The sequence below is a fragment of the Tursiops truncatus genome, chromosome X (genome assembly GCF_011762595.2).
Source record: "Tursiops truncatus isolate mTurTru1 chromosome X, mTurTru1.mat.Y, whole genome shotgun sequence".
In the NCBI taxonomy this organism is placed as follows: Eukaryota; Metazoa; Chordata; class Mammalia; order Artiodactyla; family Delphinidae; genus Tursiops; species Tursiops truncatus.
Window position 1 is genome coordinate 35184965 of NC_047055.1, and position 24705 is coordinate 35209669.

General features: G+C 44.2%; 1 protein-coding gene across 2 annotated transcripts in view; it reads right to left on the minus strand.

Annotated features, from left to right (window-relative positions):
- Nucleotides 1–24705, minus strand: part of PAK3 (p21 (RAC1) activated kinase 3) — a 285248-nt gene that overhangs the window by 222562 nt on the left and 37981 nt on the right. For both annotated transcript variants that reach the window (XM_073799469.1, XM_073799468.1), the window contains exon 2: nt 14288–14382. The gene's annotated coding sequence lies outside the window, so the exon portion shown is untranslated. The remainder of the gene's footprint in view (nt 1–14287; nt 14383–24705) is intronic.

Sequence of the window (24705 nt, forward strand, 5' to 3'; positions counted from 1 at the left end):
GGCTAAAAGCCAAAGCCAGGCACTGAAGCTCTCTGCTTCCTGCACCGAACACCTACTCTCTGCCAGGTACCATGGAGACACCAGAAAAGTATAAAGGATGTGGCCTCCGCCCTCGAGGAAATGACAGTGCAGATCAGGGAGGGTCTACTGGAGGAGACTGCAATGGAATATTTTAAAGAGTGCTTGGCTACTAAGCGAATCTACTCATAATAAGGAAGAGCTCAGAGAAGAGCTGATAATAATAGTAACCACAACGATTACGATCATTCACACTGACTGGGCACTTTTCTATGTACCTGACCTGATTTATTCCTTACGGCAATCCTGGGAGTTCCACGCTAGTACCAGCCTCATTTGAGAGGAAGGGAACTGGGGCTGAGAGAGGTAAAAGAAAGTAACTGGTCCAACGTTGCACAACCGGCAAGTTAAGGGTGGACTGGATTTGAACTACTCTTTGTTTATACGTAGAAGAAACTCAATAAATCCCCAACAAATGAATGGCTCTCTTCCATCTGTTGAGCACCGGCTTGGCTCTCGATCTCATCTGATACTCACAACCCTATGAATTTAGTACCGTTACCGGCCCCACTTCACAGATCAGGAACCTAAAGCTCAGAGATGTTAAGCAACTTGCTCAAGTTCACACAGCTATAAGATGGCAACGCTCTGATCCAAACTCAGGTCTGCCAACTCCAGGCTTTTCTCAGCTGTCTTCCAGAGGCTCCTCTGGGGCTGCCTGCTCAGTAAAGCCCAGGTGCCTCCTTCTGTGCGTCCATGTCAGTCGGCCTTGATTTGGACGCAAATAAGGGAGATACAAATAACAGGCTGGCCTCTAATGCAATGCGTGGAAAACGTGACCACCGCATGCAGGCCGAGGGGAAGGGCACTACCATGGGGGAAGTAGGGAGGCGAGGCCTGGAAAATTCCGCTCCCACCAGTGGAGAGACATCTTGGTTCCTCTTACAGCAAAAGCAACAAACTCGAAGCATGCCACAGCCAACAGGAAACGGGAATGTTCCTTGGAAATCTGCTTCTCATAAATGAATGCCCACGCTAGAGGAGGAAGCCTGTACCCCGACACCTCATCAGAATTATGCTGCTCTCTGCAAGGGTCTCAGCTCGGCTCCAATTGCCACCTACCAGGAGTGGCTGAACTCTTCCCGTGACGTGTATCATGGGCTCGCTTTTGAAGAGACTGTTTCATGCCCCCTTCCATTTGCTGCCAGCTCTCATTTCAGCTTGTTCTGTTGGATGCTCCATTCTGTTCTGGGGATCAGAGTGACTCTCGCAGGGCCAGACCACACGGTTCACAGGGTGATGCCTTAGTCAAGGCCCACTCTACTTCACTTAGGGAATTTCTCCTACAGTGCTGAGCCCGGTGGAGATGGTTCCAAAACACTTGATTGATTGACAGACTGATCGTGGGGTAATTCAGTCGTAGAGCTTTGCTACTCCGGCTGTGGCCCCTGGACCAGAGGCGCTGGCATCACCAGAGAGTCTATTAAAAACGCAGAATCTCAGGCCCCAGCGCAGGCCTTCTGAATCAGAAACTGAGTTTTAACCAGACCTCCAGGAGATTTACATGAGCATTAAAGGGAGAGAAGCTCTGGTGTAGGACAGTGGCTCAGAAAGCCACAGCTGTATAATAGGTCCTCATTCGCTCTGTGTTTCTGAATCCAGTGGTTTCCAAATCTGGTTGTTCAGTAGTTCATCTGGGGAACTGGGGTACTTTTTAGAATTTTTTCTTTATTTGGAAATCATTTTAAACTAACAGAAGCGTTCTAAGAATAGTACAAAGAACCCTTGTCAGCAGGGTAAGCCCTCACCCAGATTCGCCAAATGTTAGCATTTTGCCGTATTTGCTGTGTTCATCCCTCTCTACATTTCTACATGGTATTTCCCCCTTTAATCCATTTGCCTAAATTGCAGACATCATGCTCTTCACCCCTAAATACTTCAGCATGTATTTCCTAAGAACCAGAACATCCTCTTATGTAATCTGGTTATCAAGTTCAGAGATTTTAACATCGATACGGTAATATGATCTAATATTCAGTGCATATTCAAATGTGGTCAATCATCTCGATAATGTCCTTTATGGAAATTCTGTTTTTCATCTGGAGAGCTTTTAAAAAGTGCCAAGGCTGTGGCCCTAACCCCACACCAGTGAAGACAGATTCTCCAAGGGAGGGGCCTGTGCCTATACATTTTGAGGCTTTCCAGGAGATTCCAATGTGCAGCCAGGGCTAAGAACCTGTGTGCTATATAGGCTTTTCCTATGACCCCTATATATTGTACGGGTAAGAGCCCTTGTCGGCAGAGTGAGCCCTGAGTACAATTTGCCTAGGCCCCATGTCTCCTTAATCTGAGTTCTGCCATCACTCACTGCCTATAAGTTTCCTTGGGCCTTTCCTCACTGTCTTCTGATGTCACTTCTCAAAAGCCAACAAAACATTCATTTTTCCACCCTGCTATTTCCCCTACAGCCACTCAGCACAGTCCTTCTTTCTTCATAAAAAAATGAAGCCTTGAACGGCATATGCCCTGGGCTGTGTTCTCCACAAGCTATGTCTACCAAGTTGGCTACATCACCTGGAATTGCAGAAGAGCAAGGGCAGACGGTGGGAAAAGAACGCCAGAGATACAGCAAATCAATTAAGGAGAGGGCCAAATTTCTCTTTGGGCTCGCCACAAAGTTTCTCTAGAGTTCGAAGGCTGCTCGATTATAACTAAACGGTTCTCAAATTACCTTGGCTTGAAAGCGAGCCACTGAGGTGAGCAGATGTAGCAATCCGGGGCTATGGTGGACATGAAGGTGATGTACAGATGGGGAGCAATTGAAAAACTCAAGATAATCCCACGAGTCAGTAGGCTTTTGCGTTTCCTGAAAGAATCTGGGTCAATCTAACCGGTCGGTTTAATTGCTTCAATGGATCTGTTCTGTTTCCAGCTGTTAGCAGATGAAGGGGAAGCCTGGCACGTCTGCGAGGGAGCTGACCAAGAGTTCATGATATTTAGTCTGCTGGGTACAGAGCCGTTTCCCCAGCCCTGAAACAGCCCTGGCACCCTTACCCCTGCACCTCCTCCCACCCAAACATCTGTTTCACTGCAGCCAAAGAAAGTCAGCTTTCTTTGAAAAGGCTCTAACAGAAGAGGCTGAGTCCAGATTTGTATGTGTTTGTGAATATATTCTGGAAGAAAGGTGAAGGCAAAAAGGGATCATTTGGCTTTTAAACCACTTTGTCAATGCCTGACAAATCGACTTGCTCTTAGGATGTATTGATATTCTTTAATATTCGAGAGAACTAGCCTACTCAGATGGATTGGTTTAACAGATGCATCTTTGCAGTTAGTCAATGACAAAATATTTGTGAGTGGTAGTGTCTTTCTTCTTCACAGGAACTCAATAATGTGCCAAGTGAGATCATTTCCTCTGGCCCAGGACTTGAGAACATTTTGAATTGGGTTCATCCTGATTGGGAACTAAAGAATACTCAAGTTATTGCCAGAACCCAAACGGAGGGCACTTGCATTACTAGACAACCGTTAGAAAACTCCCTAATTGGGAACCCATGTACATTGCTGTTGCCATTTCTAATCATCTCTTTCATCAGAGGACTCCTTGTCGTAGTACAGATTTTGGTCCCTGCCAGTAAGACAGAATGTGCTTAAATTGACTGAGTATGTGTGAATTGCAGATATCTCAAATTTTTGTACAAGAAGGCCCACAGTCGGGAAATGTTTTCATAGAGTATGTTTCACATAGCTTAACTCAAACTAACAAAGGGGTTGTCTTTCACATTACGACTATTAAAAATTGGCTAATACTCTCTCCCACCATGAATTCTCATTTTCTGCTTATTTAATATGTATATTAAATATAATATATACATGGTATGTATTTATGCATTTAAAATATATACATTTAATATTATATATAAATATGGTATGTGTAATTATATAATATATATAAACATAATATTATATATTATACATAAATATAATATTGTGTATACACGCACACATCTACACATTTCAGGATCTCGTAACCTGACCTAAGCTCGGGTTTATACGTAATAGTGGAGTTCAGACATACACTAACTCAAATACCCCTGCTCTGAACCTGAATCTTGCCCAGTCCCGTTCAGTTTGGGAAATGTTAGCATTTAGCACAGAGATAAGGACACAGAATCCTAGAGCCAGTCTCCTGCATGTAAATCCTGTTTCTAACCACTTACTCTGTAACCTTGGGTAAGTTAGTTAACGTCTCTGAGCCTCACTTACCCGACTTTAAAATGGAGAGAGAAACAGTACCAACTTCATGGGATCATTGTGAGGACGAAAGGAGATGATGTATGCAAAGCATTTATCCTAGTGCCTTGCACATGGTAAGTGCTCAAAATGGTAGCCGTTGTTTCTAAAAAGAGGGCAATGGCCCCCTCTATATAACATTAGACGTGCAGAGAACCGGAAAACACTATGGCTGTAGGTCTTCTACTTTCCTTACACCTCCTGTGGTACATACTAATAACAGTAATACATATATTAATACCTTACACAAGTGGAGTAGTTTACATTTTGGAGAATACTATCCACTAAATCCTCTCATCCAATCTTTATAACACTATAAGGACAAGGCTGCATGCTTGTGTGGACCTCTGGATGAGTTGAGGTGTTCTGAAAACACCATTGCTGTCTACAAACTTCCCAGTAGGCTGGCTTTCCCCGCGTGGATTGCTGCTTCTGCACAGCTGGAAGAGGAAGCATCCTGGGTCACGGCTGCCAGACGAGGAGGCTCCAGGGACCACCCCCCTGACCCTGTGCTTGGCCCATCTTCCTTAGGTACACATCAGGCCAGGGGAGGCTGCTTCCCGTGTGGCATCATGGCCTGCATTCTGTTTAGTGCATGCATTACTAGACCCCAAATATCCAAATGATGCTAACTGGATGACTCAAGGGCTTTTGATAATACACATAAACCAACCCAGAAGGATGCTCTGCATTTTTCATCAATTCTACTTATTAGGCCAAGAAAAATCAGCCCGCTTTTCTATGCTACCAATTACACTTCTCATTAAGGCGAAATCATGAAGATGTCTCAGGCGGTGGTCTTACTGCCACACTCAGCATTAATTAGAGTTCACTGATTGGAGAGAAATCAAGCACAGGAGACTCAGTAACTCGTTATGGTGCTTAATAATGATTTGTTTCCTCACCAGAAATTGGACAAGGACTCTAGACTTCAGCGATTTCACTTCCCTGCTCTTTTCTTTGCCTTCATGTTTCTGTCACTGGTGACTCTGCTGGAAACAGAGGACAATGGCAGGTCCTCTATTTGGTGTCTATTGTTTGACTTCCCTGAGCCTTCCCCTGTGGCCAGTTTCGTCCTGTTATCTTTAAGATCACAGGATGAGGCAAACTGACCTTGCTAAGCTCTGTTCTAGTCACTCCAGGCTTCCTGCTGTTCCTTAAAGTGGTCAAGCCTCAGGGCCTTTGCACTCGCTATTCCCTCTGACCGATACACTCCTTCTTGGAGCTCTTGCTCCCTCCCTCCTTTAAAGTCTTTATTCAAATGCCACCTTCTCAGTGAGGCCTGCCATAACCATCCTATTTTAAAACTGCCCCTCTTCTGCTCCCTATCTGCCTTACTTTATTTCTCTCCATAGCATCTATTTCCTTCTAAAATACTAATTTCCTGATTGCTTTACTTATTCCCTCCTCCACCTTCTCTCTACCAAAAGGTGAGCCCCAGGAAGGCAGGGATCTGTTTAACTTTTTATTTTGAAATAATTTTATTAAAAAAAATTTTCCTAGAGGATGGAGTGATGGTATTTTTATTTCTTCTGTAGCTTCTGTCACAAAACTGAATATTTATAGCTTGCATTTTTATAATACTTCAAAAGCAGGTTCCCATACAAATTCTTTGAGATACATTATTATTGGGTCTAATTTACAGATGAAGACACTGCGGCTCAGGAAGCGCAGCAGATACTGTCAATGCCCTTCCCATATCCTTTGGCATTTATCATTTCTGTGCCTGCCAGCCTGCTTTCAAACTTCCTGAAATAATGTTAGACTTTACAGGAAAATTGTAAACATAGCACAGAGAGTTGCTGTATACCATTCGCCCAGCTTCCCCTAACATTAAACACCTTAGATAATAATGGTAATAGTATTGAAACCAAGAAATTAATACTGATACCACACTGTTAACTAATCTACAGACCTTATTCAAATTTCCCCAGTTTTTCCACTGATGTCCTTTTTCTATCCCAAGATCCAATTCAGGATCTCCTATTGTATTTGTTGTCATGTCTCCTTAGCGTCCTCTAAACTATGACAGTTCCTCAGTCTTTGTCTTTCATGACCTTGACAATTTGACAAGTCCAGGTCAGTTACTTTGTAGTTTCCTTCAGTGGAGGTTTGTCCGATGTTATCTCACAGTTAGATTAAGGTTGTGTATTGGGGGCAAGAATACCGTTGAAGTGAAGTTGTGCAGGGTGGGATATTTTGATTGTTTGTTCCCTGAGGTATCCCCAGTTGACTAGGACAGGCCCTGACACGTGGGAGGTGCTCAGTACTCATGAAGACACAAAGGGACCAGACCCCCAGGCACCCACACTCATCTCTGGACATGGGAAGATTATGTTCTCTGGAATATCACATGTGTTGGGAACCTCTTGTGGCTTTGAGGAAGGGGAAGGTAAGAGAATTGGGGTGGAGTGAGGGTCCGCTACCATAATGTTAAACAATAACAGGTGAAGGAAACCAAGTAGCATATGGCCCAGTGAGAGGAATAGTGGTACAACACTTGGACAGAATGATAGCAAAAATTATTTTTTACTTTAAAAAAAAATAATAACCTCCCGTCTGCTACAGACTGAAGGTTTGTATCCCCTCAAAATTCGTATGTTGAAATCGAATCCCCAATGTGGTGGTATTTGGAGGTGAAGCCATTGGGAGGTGATTAGGTAATAAGGGTGGAGCCCTTATGAATAGGATTAGTGCCCTTATTTAGAAAAAGTGTCCACAGAGCTCCTTTCTCCCCCTCTGCTATGTGAGATGATAGGGAGAAGATGGCCATCTGCAACCAGGCAGAGGGCCTCACCAGACCCCATATATGCTGGTACCTTGATCTTGGATTTGCCAGCCTCCAGAACTGCAAAAACGAAATTTCTGTTGTTTATAAGCCACCCAGTCTATGGTATTCTGTTATAGTCGCCAGAACGGACTAAGACATGCCCCTAATAAAACCCAGTACTTTACATGTGGAAGTGAGTGGCTCAGTCTACAGGTTCTGAAGCCAGATTGCCTGGGTTCACAATCTGGCTCTAACACTTACTAGCTAGGTAATGATGAACAAAACTTTTAACCTCTCTGTGTCTCATTTTTCTCATCTGTAAAGTGGAGATGCTGTTAATACTAGTATAGTTCATTTTTTCTGAGGATTGATTGAGGTAAAACATGTGAGAAGCCTAGAGCAGTATCTGAAATATAGTAAGCACTCAATAGGCATTTTTATGTAAATTTCCCTACTTTACAGACCACTATCCAGTAAGTCATCTTATTAGATATTCAAAGCGATCCCTCAGGGGCAGAGACTATTACTTTCATTGACTGATGAAGAAACTGAGGCTTAGAAAAGTGAAAGGATTCATCTAAGGTCTCCTAAGCTAATGAGTGAAAGAACCAGAGTAAGATATAGGTCATACGTTTCCTAGTCCAGTGCTGTTTCTGGGCCCCACACCCCAGACATCCAGGAGAGTCTCACCAAATATCAACAGTGACCGAATGAGAACTGGGGCTTAGATTTACCTCTGAGCATCACGTTCTTCTTGGTGCTGGAGAGGATGTGGGATACTCTCAACCTTCTAGGATCTTACAACACAAGTGAGGGAGAGAGAAAGTAATAAGATAGCCCAGCAACTATCCGGGGAACAATGGCTGCACTGACAATCACAGGCAGCTCCCACCTTATACCAGTAGGGATGGTTGTTTGAACCATGGAAGGTATTTTCCAAGGGAAGTATCACCGTAAGCAGGGTTAAGCAACAAAGCCAGACTACCAAACGTACCCAAAGCGGAGCACTGCCACTGCCGCAGAGCCCGGTGCACAGGTGTTGTAGGGGCGGGGGAAGAGGAAAATGAGATAAGGCTGGGGAGGCAGGCAAAGGCTGGGTTCTGCCAGGCCTCGATGGCCCAGGAAGAAAGTCGGATTTTACTCTAAGTGTGATGGGAAGCCACTGGAGGCTGTCAAGCCAAGGCATGATACCATCTGATTTACATTTTTTAAAAGAGCACATTGATTCTATAATAGAGAACCATGTAGAGCGTGAGTCTGTCATGAGACAGATCTGGGCTTGAATCTCAACTCTCTCCCTTCATAGGTTGAATCTCTTCTGTTCAAGAGAAACAATAATAATATTAGGAGGATGGGATTAACAGATACACGCTACTATATATAAAGTAGGTAACCAACAAGGACCTACTGTACAGCACAGGGAACTATACTTAATATCTTGTAGTAACATATAAGTGAAAAGAATCTGAAAAAGAATGTATATGTATAACTGAATCACTGTGCTGTACACCTGAAACTAACATGACATTGTAAATCAACTACACTTCAATTAAACAAAATAGTAGTCACTTCACAGGGCTGCAGTGAGGAGTACAACAGACAATGTATGTAAAGTACTTAGCCCAGCGTCTGGCCCGTAGTAGGTGCTCAGCATGTGTCAGCTGCAGTAATTATTACTAATATTAGAAGTAGTAGTAGTGGTCACTGTTGTTATTGTATTTATCATTATAGTAACAACTTTGAGAAAACACACAGGATGTGGTCCAGATCAGGTATTAAGTCAATGTGGATTGAAATAAACGTTTTGGACTCCTAAGACGTGACATGACGGTAGAGTCTTTGGGGGCCAGGTGAGGAGATGGAAAAGGTCTGTCTGGGGGTGCTGCCAATTAACTATGTGGGCTTCCCTGTCCTTTCTTCCCAGCCCAGGACATGCTCTGCCCCTGGCTGTGTCCCAGCATAGGACTGTGTCTGGGCATAGAGTGAGATGACAGGGAAGGCATGGAAAAAGAAGCATTCTTTCCTCACTATTTGTGTCAATTCCCAGAGTCCCAAAGGGTTCATTCGTTCAAAAGTGCCCCTTATGCACTAGCCCGGCGCTGGGCCATGCCATCTTTCCAGCAACAGCTGAGTCACAGGCACCGTGGGGAAGCCCCACTGGGCCGACCCATCACCTTACACTGTGGGGACTGTGCAGTGCAGCTGCTGGGAGGAGCCAGGTCCAAGGCTTCCGGTGGCTGCATGGCCATGGGCTTCTCCTTGGACTCTGGTTTAGCTGTTCCTTGGCCTGAGCTACAGGAGGTTATTAATCACCCTCCAGCCAGCAGGGGCAGACTGGGTCAGCAGTGTGGCCCGTGTCTCACATGTGCCCTGTGCCGCAGACAGACCACACCCGGAGAATGGCGATGACACAGAGGGCTTTCTCTTTTGGCGTGCTCCTGAGCTTTGCGGTCTTGTCTGGCCGCGCTCAGTTCTTACAGTCCCAAAGCCTGTCTGCTCCCTGGAACGGATGACCGCAGAGACACAGCGTGCCCTCTTGGCAAAGAGAGTTGTGTCATGCAACGCATGCCTAGGCTGTCTGGCCCTGGGGTAAGCTTGGTGTGCCAGGCGTGTGGCAGGAGTGACTGGAACTCAAGCCAGGGTGCTACTCAATTCACCTGCCACTTTATCCTGCTACTACTTCTTACTCAACTCTTTGACCTTTACTTCCATTGATTCCTTCAATCATTTGATCATTCACCTATTCAACAACATTTTTTAAAATGTATCTTATTGAAGTATAGCTGATTTACAATATTGCATTAGTTTCTGGTGTATAGCAAAGTGACTCAGTTATACATATATATATATTCTTTTTCATATTCTGTTCTATTATGGTTTATTACAGGATATTGAATATAGTTCCCTGTGCTATACAGTAGGACCTTGTTTATCCATCCTATATATAATAGTTTGCATCTGCTAAACCCAGACTCCCAATCCATCCCTCCCCCACCCCCCTCCCCCTTGACAACCACAAGTCTCTTCTCTATGTCTCAACAACATTTACTGAACGCCGACTCTGTGCTAGGCACCGTGGGAGGTGATGGGGATGAAAGAAACAAAATCCCTGCCCTCAAGGAGCTTACATTCTAATGTGGGAGACTGGATCATTCGCATTAGAATATTATTTCTCCCATCCAAAACATTAATAAAATCCTCTCTCAACACTAATCCTCCCTCCAGATACTGCTACTACCCTATTGCTGCCCTCCTCTACATGTTACAAAATCCCACGGTCTTTCTCCGTCCTCCTCTTCCTTGAACTCTCTGCAGTGTTTGACATAGTGACCACTCTCTCTTCCTTGAATGCCTTTCTTCCCTTGGCTTCCAGGAAACCACATTCTATTGGTTTTCTTCCTTTTACTCTGGCTGCTTCTTCTCAGGTCCAATTTCTTTTGCTCTTCAACTCAACCTCTAGACTTTGGAACGCTTTAGGTCTCAGTCCTTGGACCTCTTCTCTTTTCTACCTGAATTTACTCTTGAGGTGATTTCGTCCAATCTCATAGCTCCCAAAGTCCTACCTCTAGGACCAACCTCTCCTACGAACTCCAGACTTATATTTCCACTTCTCTACTTAACATCCCCAGTTGAATGTCTAAAAACAGGTGCTTCAAAATTGTCAACTTCAAAACTAAGCCCTTGATATTTTCCCCTCAAACCTACTCTTCCCGTAGTCTTTCCCATCTCAGTAAAATGGCAACTCCATTCTTCTAGACGTTCAGGCCAAAAACCATGGTGTTGTCCTTGACTATGCACTGCCTCGGGCCCAACACAGTCAGCAAATCCTGTGTACTCTAACTCTCAAGGTACGTAGAGATTTTGACCATTGTCTCTCACATCACTACCATTGCTACCACCCTTCTCCAAGCCACCATCATCTCTCACCTGGGTTATTGCAGCAGCTTCCTAGCTGGTTCTGCTGCTCCCGCCTTTTTGCCCCTTCAGTTTATTCTCAACATGGCAGATAGAGTGAGCCTATTAAAATCTAAGTCCGATTATGTTACCTCTCTGCTAGAAATTCTTCAGTGATTACGTGCCACTTTTTACTCAGAGTAAAAGTCAAAGTTCTTACAATAACATTTAAGTTTCCACATTATCTGTCCTCCATTACTTCTCTGAATTTATCTCCTACCACTCTGCCCCTTGTTCTCAACTCTCCAGCCACACTGGCCCCCTTGTGTTTCTCAAACACACCAGGTCTGGTCCAGCCTCAGGGCCTTTGCACTTACTTTTTCTCTGCCTTGAATGCTCTATCTCCAAATAGCTGCGTATCTAGATCTCTCATTTCCTTCATATCTTTACTCAAGATTCTCTTTCTAGGCCACTCTATCTAAAACTTCTCTCTCTCCCCTCTAAAAAAAAATCTCCATTTTATGCTTTATTTTTCTCCTTAGCACTTATCCTTATCTAACATACCATATGTCTTAGTCTGCTCAGGCTGCCCTAACAAAATACCATACATTGGGCGGCTTAAACAACAGAAATGTACTTCTCACCGTTCTGGAGGCTGGGAAGTCCAAGATCAAGGTGACAGCAAGGTAGGTTTCACTCTAAGGCCTCTTCTCTTGCCTGGTAGGTGGCTGCTCTGTGCTCACAGGACCTCTCCTCATGTGTGTGTGGGAGAGGGGAATGGGATGGGGGACAGAGTAAGTTCTCCAGCGTCTCTTTTTACAAGGAAACTAATCTCATGAGACCAGGGCCCTACCCTCATGACCTCATCTAACCCTAATTGCCTCCCAAAGCCCCATCTCTAAATATCATCCAATTGGAGGTTAGGGCTTCAGTATATGAAATTTGGGGGTCACAAACACAAACATTCAGTCCACAGCTATATATATACATATGTGTGTGTGTGTCTACACATATATACATATATATCTTATTGTTTATCTTCCATATTAGAATGGAAGTTACCTAAAGGTTAGGATTTGTGTTTATGGTGTTCATTGTTTTAATCCCTGTATTTCGAGTCATGCTGGGCACATGGTAGGGGCTCAATAAATATTTATTGAATAAATGAATGGAATAAGCATAATAATTACAGCTTGTGATAAGTACTAAGGAGAAAATAGACAAGCTGATAGATTAGAACAGCAGCTGTCAACCTTGGCTTCACATTAAAATCACCAGAGGAACATTTAAAATATAGATAACCTGGGACTCATCCATAGAGGTTCTGATTTCCTTGGTCTAGAAGGAGCCTGGCCATTTTTTAAATGTTCTCTGAGTGACTTCTAATGTGAAATGAGGGCTGGGAACCAATGAGTTTGAGGTTAACATGGGGGACATGAACCAACGGGAACCTACTTGAGATAGGATACACAGGAAAGACCTCAATGAATGATACCATTCTGAGATGGTATCATTAAATGGAAACCTGAAGGGCAGAAGGAAGCATGGGAAAGTTGGGGCATGGGTGGGATTCAATTCCTGGTGGCGAGCAGAATGAGAATGAAGGCACTGAAGCAGGAATGAGCTGCGTGTGTTCTCACAACAGAAGGCCGGTGTGGGTGGTGCAGAGTGGGCAAGGGGAAGAGTGAAACAAGATGAGTTTGGAGAGATATGCAGGGGCCAGATTATGCAGGGCCTTGTAGACCATGGGAAGCAAACTGGATTTTGTACTACGTGAGATGAGAGCCAATGAAGGGTTTTGAGGAGGGGAATGATGTGATCTGATTTACTATTGTCTAAATATTGCTCTTGCTGCAGTGTGGAGGGCATGAGTGAAAGTAGGGAAACAACTTAGGAGGCCACTGTGGTAGTCTGAGAGACTTCATGGTGGCCTAAACTAAGTTGGCACTTGATGTCCCTTTCCATTTAGACAGCAGAAGCCTGAGAGCGACATGTAAATGTATTCTGCTCAGATAAACACACACTCAAGGCCATTGTTTTCTGGAAACCTTCCCAAAGCTACGATTCCATAGATTGCTAATACTGTGACCAGTGGCTCAGTTGTTGGAATATGTATGCCATGCCCTGCCCAACAGACAAGGCCCCGTTGATTAGTTAATGGGAAAGATGCTTTCTAACAAGAACACAATACAGTGATAAAGAGATTTAAAATATTATGGCAACATTTATTCATCTAAATTTTAGAGAGCTCACTAATCCCCAGCAATGGGTCTTTTATGCTTTCTAGTTGGTGGCGGCGGCAGGGGGGTGGGGAGAAAAAAAGAGAGAGAATGAGAGAGAGAACTCCGCTCTCAAGGGAGCTTATAAATTAGAGGAGGCGATCAAGACATGAACACAAATAGAAGTCACACAAGTTATAATGAGGTAGGTATCCAAAGGGGGATATAAATACAATCAATTATTGCTGTCATTTATTTAACACTCAGTTTATGCGGAGCACTGTGTTGGATGTTTTACATATGTTCTCATTTAATCTTCCTAACTCTATGGAATAGGTAATATGGTCACCCATGATGATAATAGCAGCTAACATTTATTAAGTGCAAGGAAAGTTCACCACGCAACACTGTTTACAACAGCAAAAGTGTGCCGATGATCTAAATATCCTTCCATACGGGACTGACGAGTTAAGTTAGGAAACATCCCCAGAAAAGAACACTATGGTGTTAAAAGGGATGAAGTAAAACTATATATTCTGACAAGGAAAGATGTTTCCAAAAGACTGTAAGTGAAAACAGCAGGTCACACAACATTCTCTCTAGCATGATTTGATTTGAATCATAGATCTGTGTTTAGGAATGCACAAAACCATTAACCACAGTTATCTGGTAGGTTGTCAGCACAAATAATTACAGAGGGACTTTCACTTTCTAATTTATATACTTTTGCATGCTGTTGACCTTTACAATTATATTACTTTTGTAATTGGAAAAAAAAGTACAGTAGTTTCCATTTTACAAAACAAAACGAGCCATCTTAGATCATCCTTCATCCATCCTGTCTTTTGTAACTACAACATATCTTGGGTTCAGCAGTGCATCTGAAATTGTCTCCTGTAACTTTCTCATGAATGAGCTGAGATAAGGCAGCAACATATTAGCCAGGTTATATAGCACAAGTGAAATGGATTAGCAATTGATCAAAGAATTTTACACAAAGCGTAGGTGGCAACCAGCAGAAAAGTCACCAGAGAAAGGCCACAGGCTTTTCCACTTTTACTAATTACTTAGATGACACAGAAAATGTACTTACAAGTCTGGAGATGACCCAAAGCCGGCAGGGATATCAAATATGTTGAAGAACAAAACTGAGATTCAAAATGAGCTCAGATGGGCTGGAGTACTGGGCTAAAATTAAAAAAAATAATAAAGTGAAATTTATAAGATAAAGAAAAAAATCCTCAAAAACTTAAGTCTATTTTGTAAGACCAAAATAAGGGAAGCATAGCTCAGCATCAGGTCACATAAAAACAAACAATTCAAAAAAGATCTAGGGGTTCGATTTGAGCCAACAGTTTAACATAGCTAAATTATTTAGCTGCTAAAAACAGAGCACAAATTTAGGTTGAATTAATTAAAGTAAGGTTTCTAATAATTCAAAAAGAGTCATGTACCACAATGTTCATTGCAGCTCTATGTACAATAGCCAGGTCAATGGAAGCAACCTAAGTGTCCATCGACAGATGAATGGATAAAGAAGATGTGGCACATATATACAATGGAATATTACTCAGCCATAAAAAGAAACGAAATTGAGTTATTTGTAGTGAGGTGGATGGACCTAGAGTCTGTCATACAGAGTGAAGTAAGTCAGAAAGAGAAAGACAAATACTGTATGCTAACACATATATATGTAATCTAAAAAAAGAAAATGATTGTGAAGAACCTAGGGGCAGGACAGGAATAAAGACACAGATGGAGAGAATTGACTCGAGGACACGGGGAAGGAGAAGGGGAAGCTGGGACGAAGTGAGAGAGTGGCATGGACATATATACACTACCAAATGTAAAATAGATAGCTAGTGGGAAGCAGCCGCATAGCACAGGGAGATCAGCTCGGTGCCTTGTGACCACCTAGAGGGGTGGGATAGGGAGGGTGGGAGGGAGACGCAAAAGGGAGGAGATAGGGGGATGTATGTATATGTATAGCTGATTCACTTTGTGATACAGCAGAAACTAACACACCTTTGTAAAGCAATTATACTCCAATAAAGATGTTAAAAAAAAGTAAGGTTTTTCGATTCCAGAATATAATTGTCACACTGCAATCTCTGCTGTTTTCTCCTGGAGTCTCCTGTTCCATCCTGTGCAGCACACTTTAAGAGGACCACTGAGAAAGTGGAACACCTCCAGAGGAGGGTCTCGAAATTGACACAGGGGCTGGAAACCACCCCATAACAGGAGTGGCTCTAGAAGGGACCAGAGACATGGGGCCTACAAAAGAGAGGCATCCAGGGATATAGAGGCTTCCCACCTGCTTTCAAATCTCAAAAATGTTTTCCTATGGAAGGTATGCATTTATTCTGGGTTGCTTGGGTGACAGAATTAGGACTACTGCCACCCAGTGGTAGCAAGGAGGCAGATTTTCAGTAAACCTGTCAAAAAGGCTTTCTGATCTTGAAAGGGTCCTGCAGGAGGCTGAGCAGGCTGGTGAGACAGTGTTATTTTAAGCCAAGGCTGGATGAACAGATGCCCAGTGGCAGAATCACATTAACCTGGTCCCTTTCAGCTCTAAGAGATTACATCTTTCTCCTATTCTCCATGTCCTCCTCTGGACCAATGAGCCCTCTCCCTGCGGTCTACAGAGTGGTAAGGACAGCTGGGCAGGAACTACTGGGGCTGCCCCCTCTTGCTTATTGTTGTCCAAGGCCTATGTGGGCAAAACCCACTGCTTATTTTATACTTTTATTTTGTTTTCCTATCCCCCTCGATTGGGCTCTAAGTACCCTAAAAGCAGGGATCATGCATGTCCTGTTTCTGGCTGAATCTCAGCCCCTGGAATATCAGTAACATATAGTAGGTGCTCACTAAATATTTAATGAAATGACCACTGCATCCCAAAATCCGTGCCATTTTCTGCAGTCTTGATTTTCTCAACAAAAGACATTTCAGATTTAAGAACCAGATCTCAAAATAATAGCCAGCAGTTGTATCTTAGTAGTAAGATTTAGGGTGATTTTGTTTCTGCTTCTCAATTTCCCCAATTTTTTGTTATGCAGCCATGTTACATTAATGATTACCTGGCCATAGTCATTGTAATAGCTCACATCTATTGAGTGCTTTCCATGTACCGGGCATTGCGATAAGCACTTTACTTGGATTAATTCATTTAATCCTCATAATAGTCCTTTTCAGTTGGCACTATTATTATTATTATTATTATTGTTTCAGTTGGCACTAGTATTATTCACATTTTAAAGACCAGGGAACTGAGAAACAGGGAGGTGATATGCCTTGCCCAAGGTAACACAACTAATACCAGGCAGACTTCAAAGCCCATGTTATTAACCCCTGACATCAATATAAGATGAAACATGATGATGATAATGACAACTAACATTTCTTTAGTACTAATCATATATCAGGCCCGGCGCTAAATGTTTCAAACACATCACCTCCTTCAATGCTCAGAACAGCGCCATGAGGTGGGAACTATTATTATGACCTACTGTACAGTACTAGGCCCTCCTGTAATGTAATCAAACACGCCCACTGCCCCATTTGGACTCTGCTTTGATTTCATAAGAAGCGCGCTTTGTTGGATTTTCTCTTCTGCGTTCCAGCCAAGTGGAGAAGCGATCATCTGCTAGTCACTACTTGAACCCTCCACGCCGTGGAGATTAGGCCTCCAACACACATAATGTCAGCCCTTACCCGTGCTGTTGTCCCTTCCTAGGATGTCTTTCTTCTTCCCTCTGCCAACGCAATCCTACCGATTTCTTTTTCCAAATGCAGCTCAAATGCAACTCCCTCCAGGAATCCTTCAGTGATCAGCCCTTTCCACCACAATCTCTCTTGTTACACAGTCTGTACATTTCATTCAGCCTGGTCATCTCTGGCTTTGCAGTGCTGACTCTCTTTCCACTCACATATGTCCCTTTTTCTGAGTTAGACTAGAGCTCATGGAGGCAGCTAGGCCTTGAGTTCCTTGGTCTATTAGCTGGCCCATAGTAGGTGCTCAATAAATATTTTGCTGATTTCAAAATGATACTATACCCTCACAGTTGTAAAATGTTCTCTTTTCAAATAGCTTTCATACATATTATCTCACTTTTGCCTCATAGCAGCCCAGAGAGGCAAGATCTTATTTTTCTCATTTTTACAGGTAAGTAAATTGAAGGCCAGGGAGGTTAAGTAAGTTGTCTCAGGTCACACATCTGAGAATTCAGCCCAGCCCTCTGGACTTGAAGCCCCAGATCCTTTACCCTAGACCACACCGATTCTACTGGAAGGTACCGCTGGCTGGGCGCAATGCTAATAACGTTCCTATAAAGGCCTTGTCTTCATTCTGTCACTGGAGCAAAAGCAATAAAGAGCGCCAAGAGGCAATGTCGACTGTTGAGGTTGGGAAGGCAGGTAAATTCACACACTGTGGAGTGAGAAGTGCCTGGTATTTAACAGACTATGTTACATCCCCCGCGAGAAGGGCACTCGGGACTGAACGGAACGTTGTCCTCTACACAGGCCAGAGTGGCTCAACCCTCAGCAGAAGCAACACAGAAATCAGAAGATTTTACATAAATATTCAGATGTCCAAGCTCTCTAGAAAAATCAGACGATCTAGCAACATTTAAAAAGTGGAAGACCTCACATAAAATTCAATTTCCAATCTTTCAAGAAAAAAAGATCTGGACGCATGGGGTTATTTTTTCATCTGTTTACTACTTACAATATAGTATGTTATGTTTTGATAAGTACCACAGAGAAAATATAAAGGAGACAGGGAGTTCTGAAGTAGTAGGGGTAGGGGGATCCTGCAAGGCCTACAGTTTACAGAAGGTGATCTGAGAAAGCCTCACTGCCGAGGTAAGCTATTCCCAGGACCATACTGGCCTGGAGTCCAGGAGTAGCTGCTCCCTTTAGGTGGGGCACATGGGAGAAAGGTTTAGGGGGTACCAATACCCTCAACATACCAAGTGGGGAGTAAAAAGACACTGATGTTGGTCCCTGTGAATTGAAACAGAGTTTTAAGTCTATTACTTGATTTCACAAAAGTAACAAAAGAGTTTCAAATGGTCAAGTAAGTATCAAAGTCTGAAAGAAGGAGCAGAACAAACTGTGTTTACAAAGAGTTCACTAACCAATAGCAACTAAACACCCCAATTCACTCAGATGCATTTTCTGTCTAATGGGGGTCAATGCAATTAGCCTGATACCTATAGCAATACCCCTACCTTGCCCTTACATCTCAGGCCAGGGCCATTACACAGTATTAGAACTCATTCTAATTAGAGAGCAACCAACTCTGTCAACCCAAGCATAGCATGGGAGAGACGGGGAGAGGAGAAATGGGTCCTGCTCCATTCTCTGGTTGGCCATTTCTTGTCTGGGCTGGGACTTGACAGATAATTTCTCTGGATACTAGTATCTCCAAATGGAAGATAGTATCCTCTAGTGTATTTCCAACATTTTGGACCATGATCTAAAGTAAGAAATACATTTGTCATTCATATAGCACACATTACGGAAATATATATTATATATGTGTGTGTGTGTGTGTATATATGTATACAACAAACATGTCCTGAAGCAATCCTTACCCTTACTGTGTGCAGTGCACACTGTTATTTCCTAGTCCATTCCTTTTTTTTAAATCCTGGTCACTACCCACTAAATTGATTTTCTGAGTGGGTAATAATTGGCAGCTTGAAAAATACTACTCTAGACCAATGGAGTTTTTGTTAAATACATACTCTTGTGCTCCATTCCAAACCTACAGAAGCAGAACTTCTCCAGGGTGAGGCCCAGGAATCTATATTTTTTACCAAGGACTAGCCACGCACTGGCATTAAGGAATCACATTTCTCCTCAGGACACAGAAGCAAATAACATCAGTAACAGTCATTATTATCAAACACCTACTTCATGCCAGTGCTGCTGGCATAAGAGCTTTCCATTCATTGACTCACCTAAATCCTCCCAACAACCCCACTTTATAGATGAGAATACTGAGGCTCAGAGAGCCTTTGAAAGACACAGATAGAGAGGTTAAGAAAGTGGTGGGGCTCTGATTCATGTGGGATCTGTTCCCACTCTTACTGACCCTTCCCACCCTCTCCCCTCTGTAGTTCCAGAGACCTTGGATCTGTCCTAGGTGTTCTATACCAAGATGGTCCAACCATCAGAGGCAAGGAGCAGACATAAAACAACAACAAAAGTAGGTTGCACTTATACTGAGTTTTTACTGTTTCCAAAACATATGTGTGTTTATTTTCTCCACAGTTAAGCCTTTCAGATATCCTGTGAGGCAGAAGAGGCAGTTAAAAAAAAAACAGAGACCCAAAGACGGGAAGGGACTTACCCAAGGTCTCACAGCAAGTTCAGAGCTAAGCTGTCCACTCTGACTTCCCCAGGTAGGGTCTACGACTGCACCTGGGCTGGCTTTCTCCAGAGTTCCCAGCTCCACTTCGTTTCAAGTCTGTCTCCCTTTAAGGCAGAAGAGGAAGAAGAGCTGGTACTTTCTGCCTCCCTCCCTACAGGATTTACCATCAACTTCTGAAATGAGCACACTCTGTATACACACTGCCTGAGGGACGGTTGCCCTGAACCTCCTCCACAGGGCTGTACTTAGGGCTGGCTGCATTTCTATTTTTGCTGTGCAATTTGGAAAAAAAAAAAAAAAAAAAGCTCTGCACTGTGCTTCAAAGAAAAAGGAAAAATAATGGATTCCATGATGAAAGGCAAAGGCACCATCCCTCCCACAGAGGTTAAATGCCACCAGCCACTAGCAAAGCAGTGTTTGGAAGTCTCTGCCGAGCAAAATGCTGTGAGCCCACGGAACACCTAGGTGGTGGATTGGACCAATCTTTGTGATGGCAGAAAGAGGTTGGAGGGATGAATGACCCCCATTTAGCTTCCTTGGCTGAGGTCCTCCCTCTGTATAGAACATCCCCTCTGTTTCTGCCACAGAGAGGGGTGTTGTTTGCAATGTGTATATATTTATGTGACAAATGACTAGCTATTTATCAAACACTAACATTTTTCTTCACCCCTTCCCCTTCACAATGCAGTTTGTTCTGTCTCTCCCCTTAACAGCTTCCAAAGATCATCTACCCCCCGCCCCGCCACACATGCTTAGTGAAAATAAAAGCAAGCCATCCTTCTCGGCCTCGGTCTCCCCATCTATAAAGTCAATGAGTTGAACCAAATGGCTTGTTAGGTCCTTTCTCTAGTTCTAGTATTCTGATAAAATATGTGGGGAACCCCCTCCCGTATAGCCCACAGATTTGCGATACAGGCTATGAGCAGGGAGGGGCAAACTGATGTCAAATTGTGTTTTAAACAGTTGTCTTTTGGTAAAGAGGGTCCAAAAACGTGGGATAAAGAAAAAAGAAACATTTCTGTTATGCCCATGAGCAGGCTAACATCCTTAATGATGAGAATCACTCCGCTTTTTCTGTCCCTTGCTTTATTTTTTTTTATTCTCTTTATACGTGGTCAGGCTGCAAAGCCTACCATGTCAGTTGCCTCTTCCCCACGTGTCAATTTCTCTTCTCATGTGAAGGTTCCGGGTGCAGTCTAGCCCTGTAATAGCTGAGGTTTCAGCCGTGGAGAGCTTCAAACTAACGCCATTATCACCTCAGTGGAAGCGCTCCACTTGATGTCAGAAAAATTGGAAGAGGTGTTAAATTTGCTTTGTGACTGCAACTCCCTTTTAGTTGGGTGAGGCTGGCTTAGGATTTGATGGTTTTATAGATTTCAATATCAAGAAAGGAGAAAAGATCTCAGCTTTTTAATTTATATTGTCAATCACCGAAGTGGCTCCTTGCCCACGGGGACACTAACTAGATCTGCACTTGCTGCTGCTTTGCCAACACGGCACGTGACCCTCTCCCACCTGCTTCCCGGGGCTGGGTTCAAGACGATGAGACTGCACCAGGGAAACACTCCCAGGGCATTTCAAGAAAGAAACCAGAGGAAATTAGAGGATTCTCACCCTTCCACAGTACAGCAGAGAAACTCCATTCAAACTGCCTGCATTTGAATCAAGTGACTGAATCTCCTGGGTCTGCTCATCGCCAAATGGGAATAATACTAATAATACCTCAGAAGGTTACTGCTGAGAGTAAATGAGTAAAGTGCCTAAAGCAATGCCCCACCACGTGCTAATGCCTCAATAACTGCCGGTTATGCTGACTATTATTATTCCTTCTGGCCAAACCGGTCTTTCAGCTTTCTGATGCTTAAACAGCTTGCATTTTCCGGCCATCTCATTTCACCAGAGGATCTGAAAGTACACTAGTGATGGGGCTGAGTTGAGGTTCACCTTAGAGCCATTCGGGTGGGTCGAAGTTGGCCCATTTTCCTGTTCCTGTCCTGTTATTTATTCACTCAGCAAATATTTATTGATCACCTATTACAAGCTCTGTACTAGGTGATGACATAATACTGAATAAGATAAAGTCCTTGCTTCATAGGGTTAGCACTCTAGAAGGGGGCAGGGGGGGCATGGTACAGGGATGAGCTTGCATGATCCGGGGTCCTAAAGCCAGGATGCCTGGGGCACGGGAGAGGGTGGTATGAGATGAGGCTGCAGACGAAGGCAGGGGCCAGATCATTAGAGCCTTACAGGCCAGGCAAGGAGTTTTGTCTTCATCCTAAGAACATTGGGAAATAAATGGCAGGGTTTTTAAAAATTTATTTATTTTATTTTATTTATTTTTGGCTGTGTTGGGTCTTCGTTGCTATGCGTGGGTTTTCTCTAGTTGCGGTGCGCAGGCTTCTCATTGCGGTGGCTTCTCTTGTTGCGGAGCACGGGCTCTAGGCGCGCGGGCTTCAGTAGTTGTGGCACGTGGGCTCAGTAGTTGTGGCTTGCAGGCTCTAGAGCACAGGCTCAGTAGTTGTGGCGCACGGGCTTAGTTGCTCCGCGGCATGTGGGATCTTCCCGGACCAGGGCTTGAACCCGTGTCCCCTGTAGTGGCAGGCGGATTCTTAACTACTCTGCCACCAGGGAAGCCCTAAATGGAAGGTTTTAAGCAAAGGATCAATGTACTCAAATGTTTGTTTCAGTTCTTGCTGACGGCTGTACGGCTTTGAGATCATTGGGGGGCAGGGCTGCCACTCTCTGATACAGTGTCTTTGTGTGGATTACAAAAAAGACACCCCTTCTTCAAGTTAAAAGCACAAAAATTAGGCTACAACCTAAACCACTATAAGTTCTGCCCAAGGGAGCTTACCAGAGTCCTGGCAGGCAGCAGCCTTGGCTGTGTGCACCCACATTCTCCTTACTTATGCATTTCTTGTCCCTAGAAAAATGTACCATCAACAGCACTTTGCACCCCACTGTTCCACTGCCTCCCCCCCGCAAGATGAGGCAACTGTGGGTGGGAGGGATGGGGCTTTAGAATGTGAGAGCAATGGGTGTTGAGTGAGAGAAGTGAACTCAGGGGACACCCAGGGCTTGGGCAGGACAGAGCCCACTTGTGCCACCAAATGTGTGTGTGCGTGTGCGTGCGCACGTGCGTGCACGCATGTGTGCTCTCCGGAGTCTGTACAAGACCATGTGTACTGGTATAGGTTTATGTAGGAACAGGCTCTCTTCCTCTGCTCTCAGACTTAAAGCCAAGAAGCCCAGAATGTCTGCACCCATCTGTACCCTCTTATGTAAGTTAGTAAGCGTCTACGATAAAAATGGCACATCCAGAGCTATGGTGCCCTTGTGCAGTACACAACCTGAACATCCATGCACGAAAGCACTCTGCATTGAGTTGAAGCAAGTAGACCAGTTGGGGGGCTGCAGGAGTGGACCAGGAGAGAGCTGATGGTGGCCCACACTAGGTAAGAGCTGAGGAGGTAGTGAGAGGTGGGCAAATTCAGGATGTATTTTGAAGGCAGGTCAGCAGATTAGCTGATGGCTAGTACTCGATGGAAGAGGCAACAAGAGGAATTCAGGATAGTGACTAGGAGTCTGACTTAAGCAACTGGGTAACTGTAGTGCCATTTACTATATGGGACTGACAAGAAGAGGAACATCGTAGGAGAAAAATCACAAGTCCTGCTTTGGGCAGTTTGCATTGACTCCGGCTGCCCACCTGAGAAGCTGATCTATCAGTTTCTGTACCTTAAGCTCCTTCCCACTGAAACTGGTAATCCCTGCTCCTTATCTATGGCTCAGCATGTTTCTTTTTGTGCCTCCTTTGGCCTGAGATGAAATAATGATTTCAGTTTGTTCCTACCAGTTTCTCAAGATTCCTCATTTATTGACAGGCTCCTGGTCCCTCTCAATCAGTATATCTCTCTCTCTCCCTCTCTCGTGCATGCACGCACATGCGCGTGCACGCACACACACACACACGCACGCACATGCACACACTCACACTTACCATTTCCCAATGTCCCTTTTTCTGAGATTGCTCTTTGTCAAAACCCAAAAACCTTCCGCTTTGGGGAGTACACCTTCATTCAAGGACAGGGATTCTCCATCTGCCGCTGCCGAGAAGCCACCCAGAGCTCCACCGCTTCACCCAAACCCTCTCCCCAGGACAGGAAAAAGGTACTTGGAAGATGGAGCAGAGTCAAGTGAGCTGAGAAATGAGCCAAGCACTGAGAAATTCAAGAAAGTAATGCTGACTGGGGGCGTGGGGGGAGGCATTAATCAGGAAATCTTAAGGTCATTGCAATCTCTTTGATTGCATTAACATCTAGTAGAAGAAGACTACAGATCCATTAGTGCTACGGCAGAGGGGAGGGGGAATTAAGCTGCAAGTGTACTGCCCAGAGCTGCATCTTCCATAGAGAGAATTAATGCCAGCAGATGAAGCCAGAGCTCCTCATTCCTGGGCCACGCACATTCCCTTAGAACCCACTTCCTCCCTAGACACGTATCAGGCCATCTAGGCACCAGAATACCTTTCATTAAATTGCCCCCTTGTACACTGTGCCCATCCTTCACCCTAGATCATGCTACCCCTTCCCTCCAAACATCCCTTTCCCGGGATGGCCTAGGGAAGGCTTCTGAAGAATGAATCACACATGGTGATCCAAGTAAGCCTTTGGGGCCTGCCCTTGTTCCAGCCGCTCTGACTCTTACTTCCTAGAGCCCCTTGCACCTTGCTCTTAATTTGCCAGAAGAGGAAAGGAGTCCACCTTTTTCAGTGACTGGTTGTGGACCTGTCTCCCATAAGCAGAAGACGCCATGCTGTGGTAGCTTTGCCTCATTTCAGCCAGCAAACCGTAGCGACCTGAACTGCATGGGCCTTTTAGGAGAAGCCTACTTAATGTGGACAAGCACGAGAAAGGAAATATCGATTGATAACAATTGTTGCGCTGTGCAGCATGTGGGATCTTAGATCCCCGACCAGGGATTGGACCCGTGCCTCCTGCAGTGGAAGCGCAGAGTCTTAACCACTGGACTGCTGGGGAATTCCCTGCAGCTCCTATTTCTCCAGCTCCAACCATGTGCCAAGCACTAGGCTGAGAGCTCTATATAGGTTAGCTCATGTAACCCTCAAA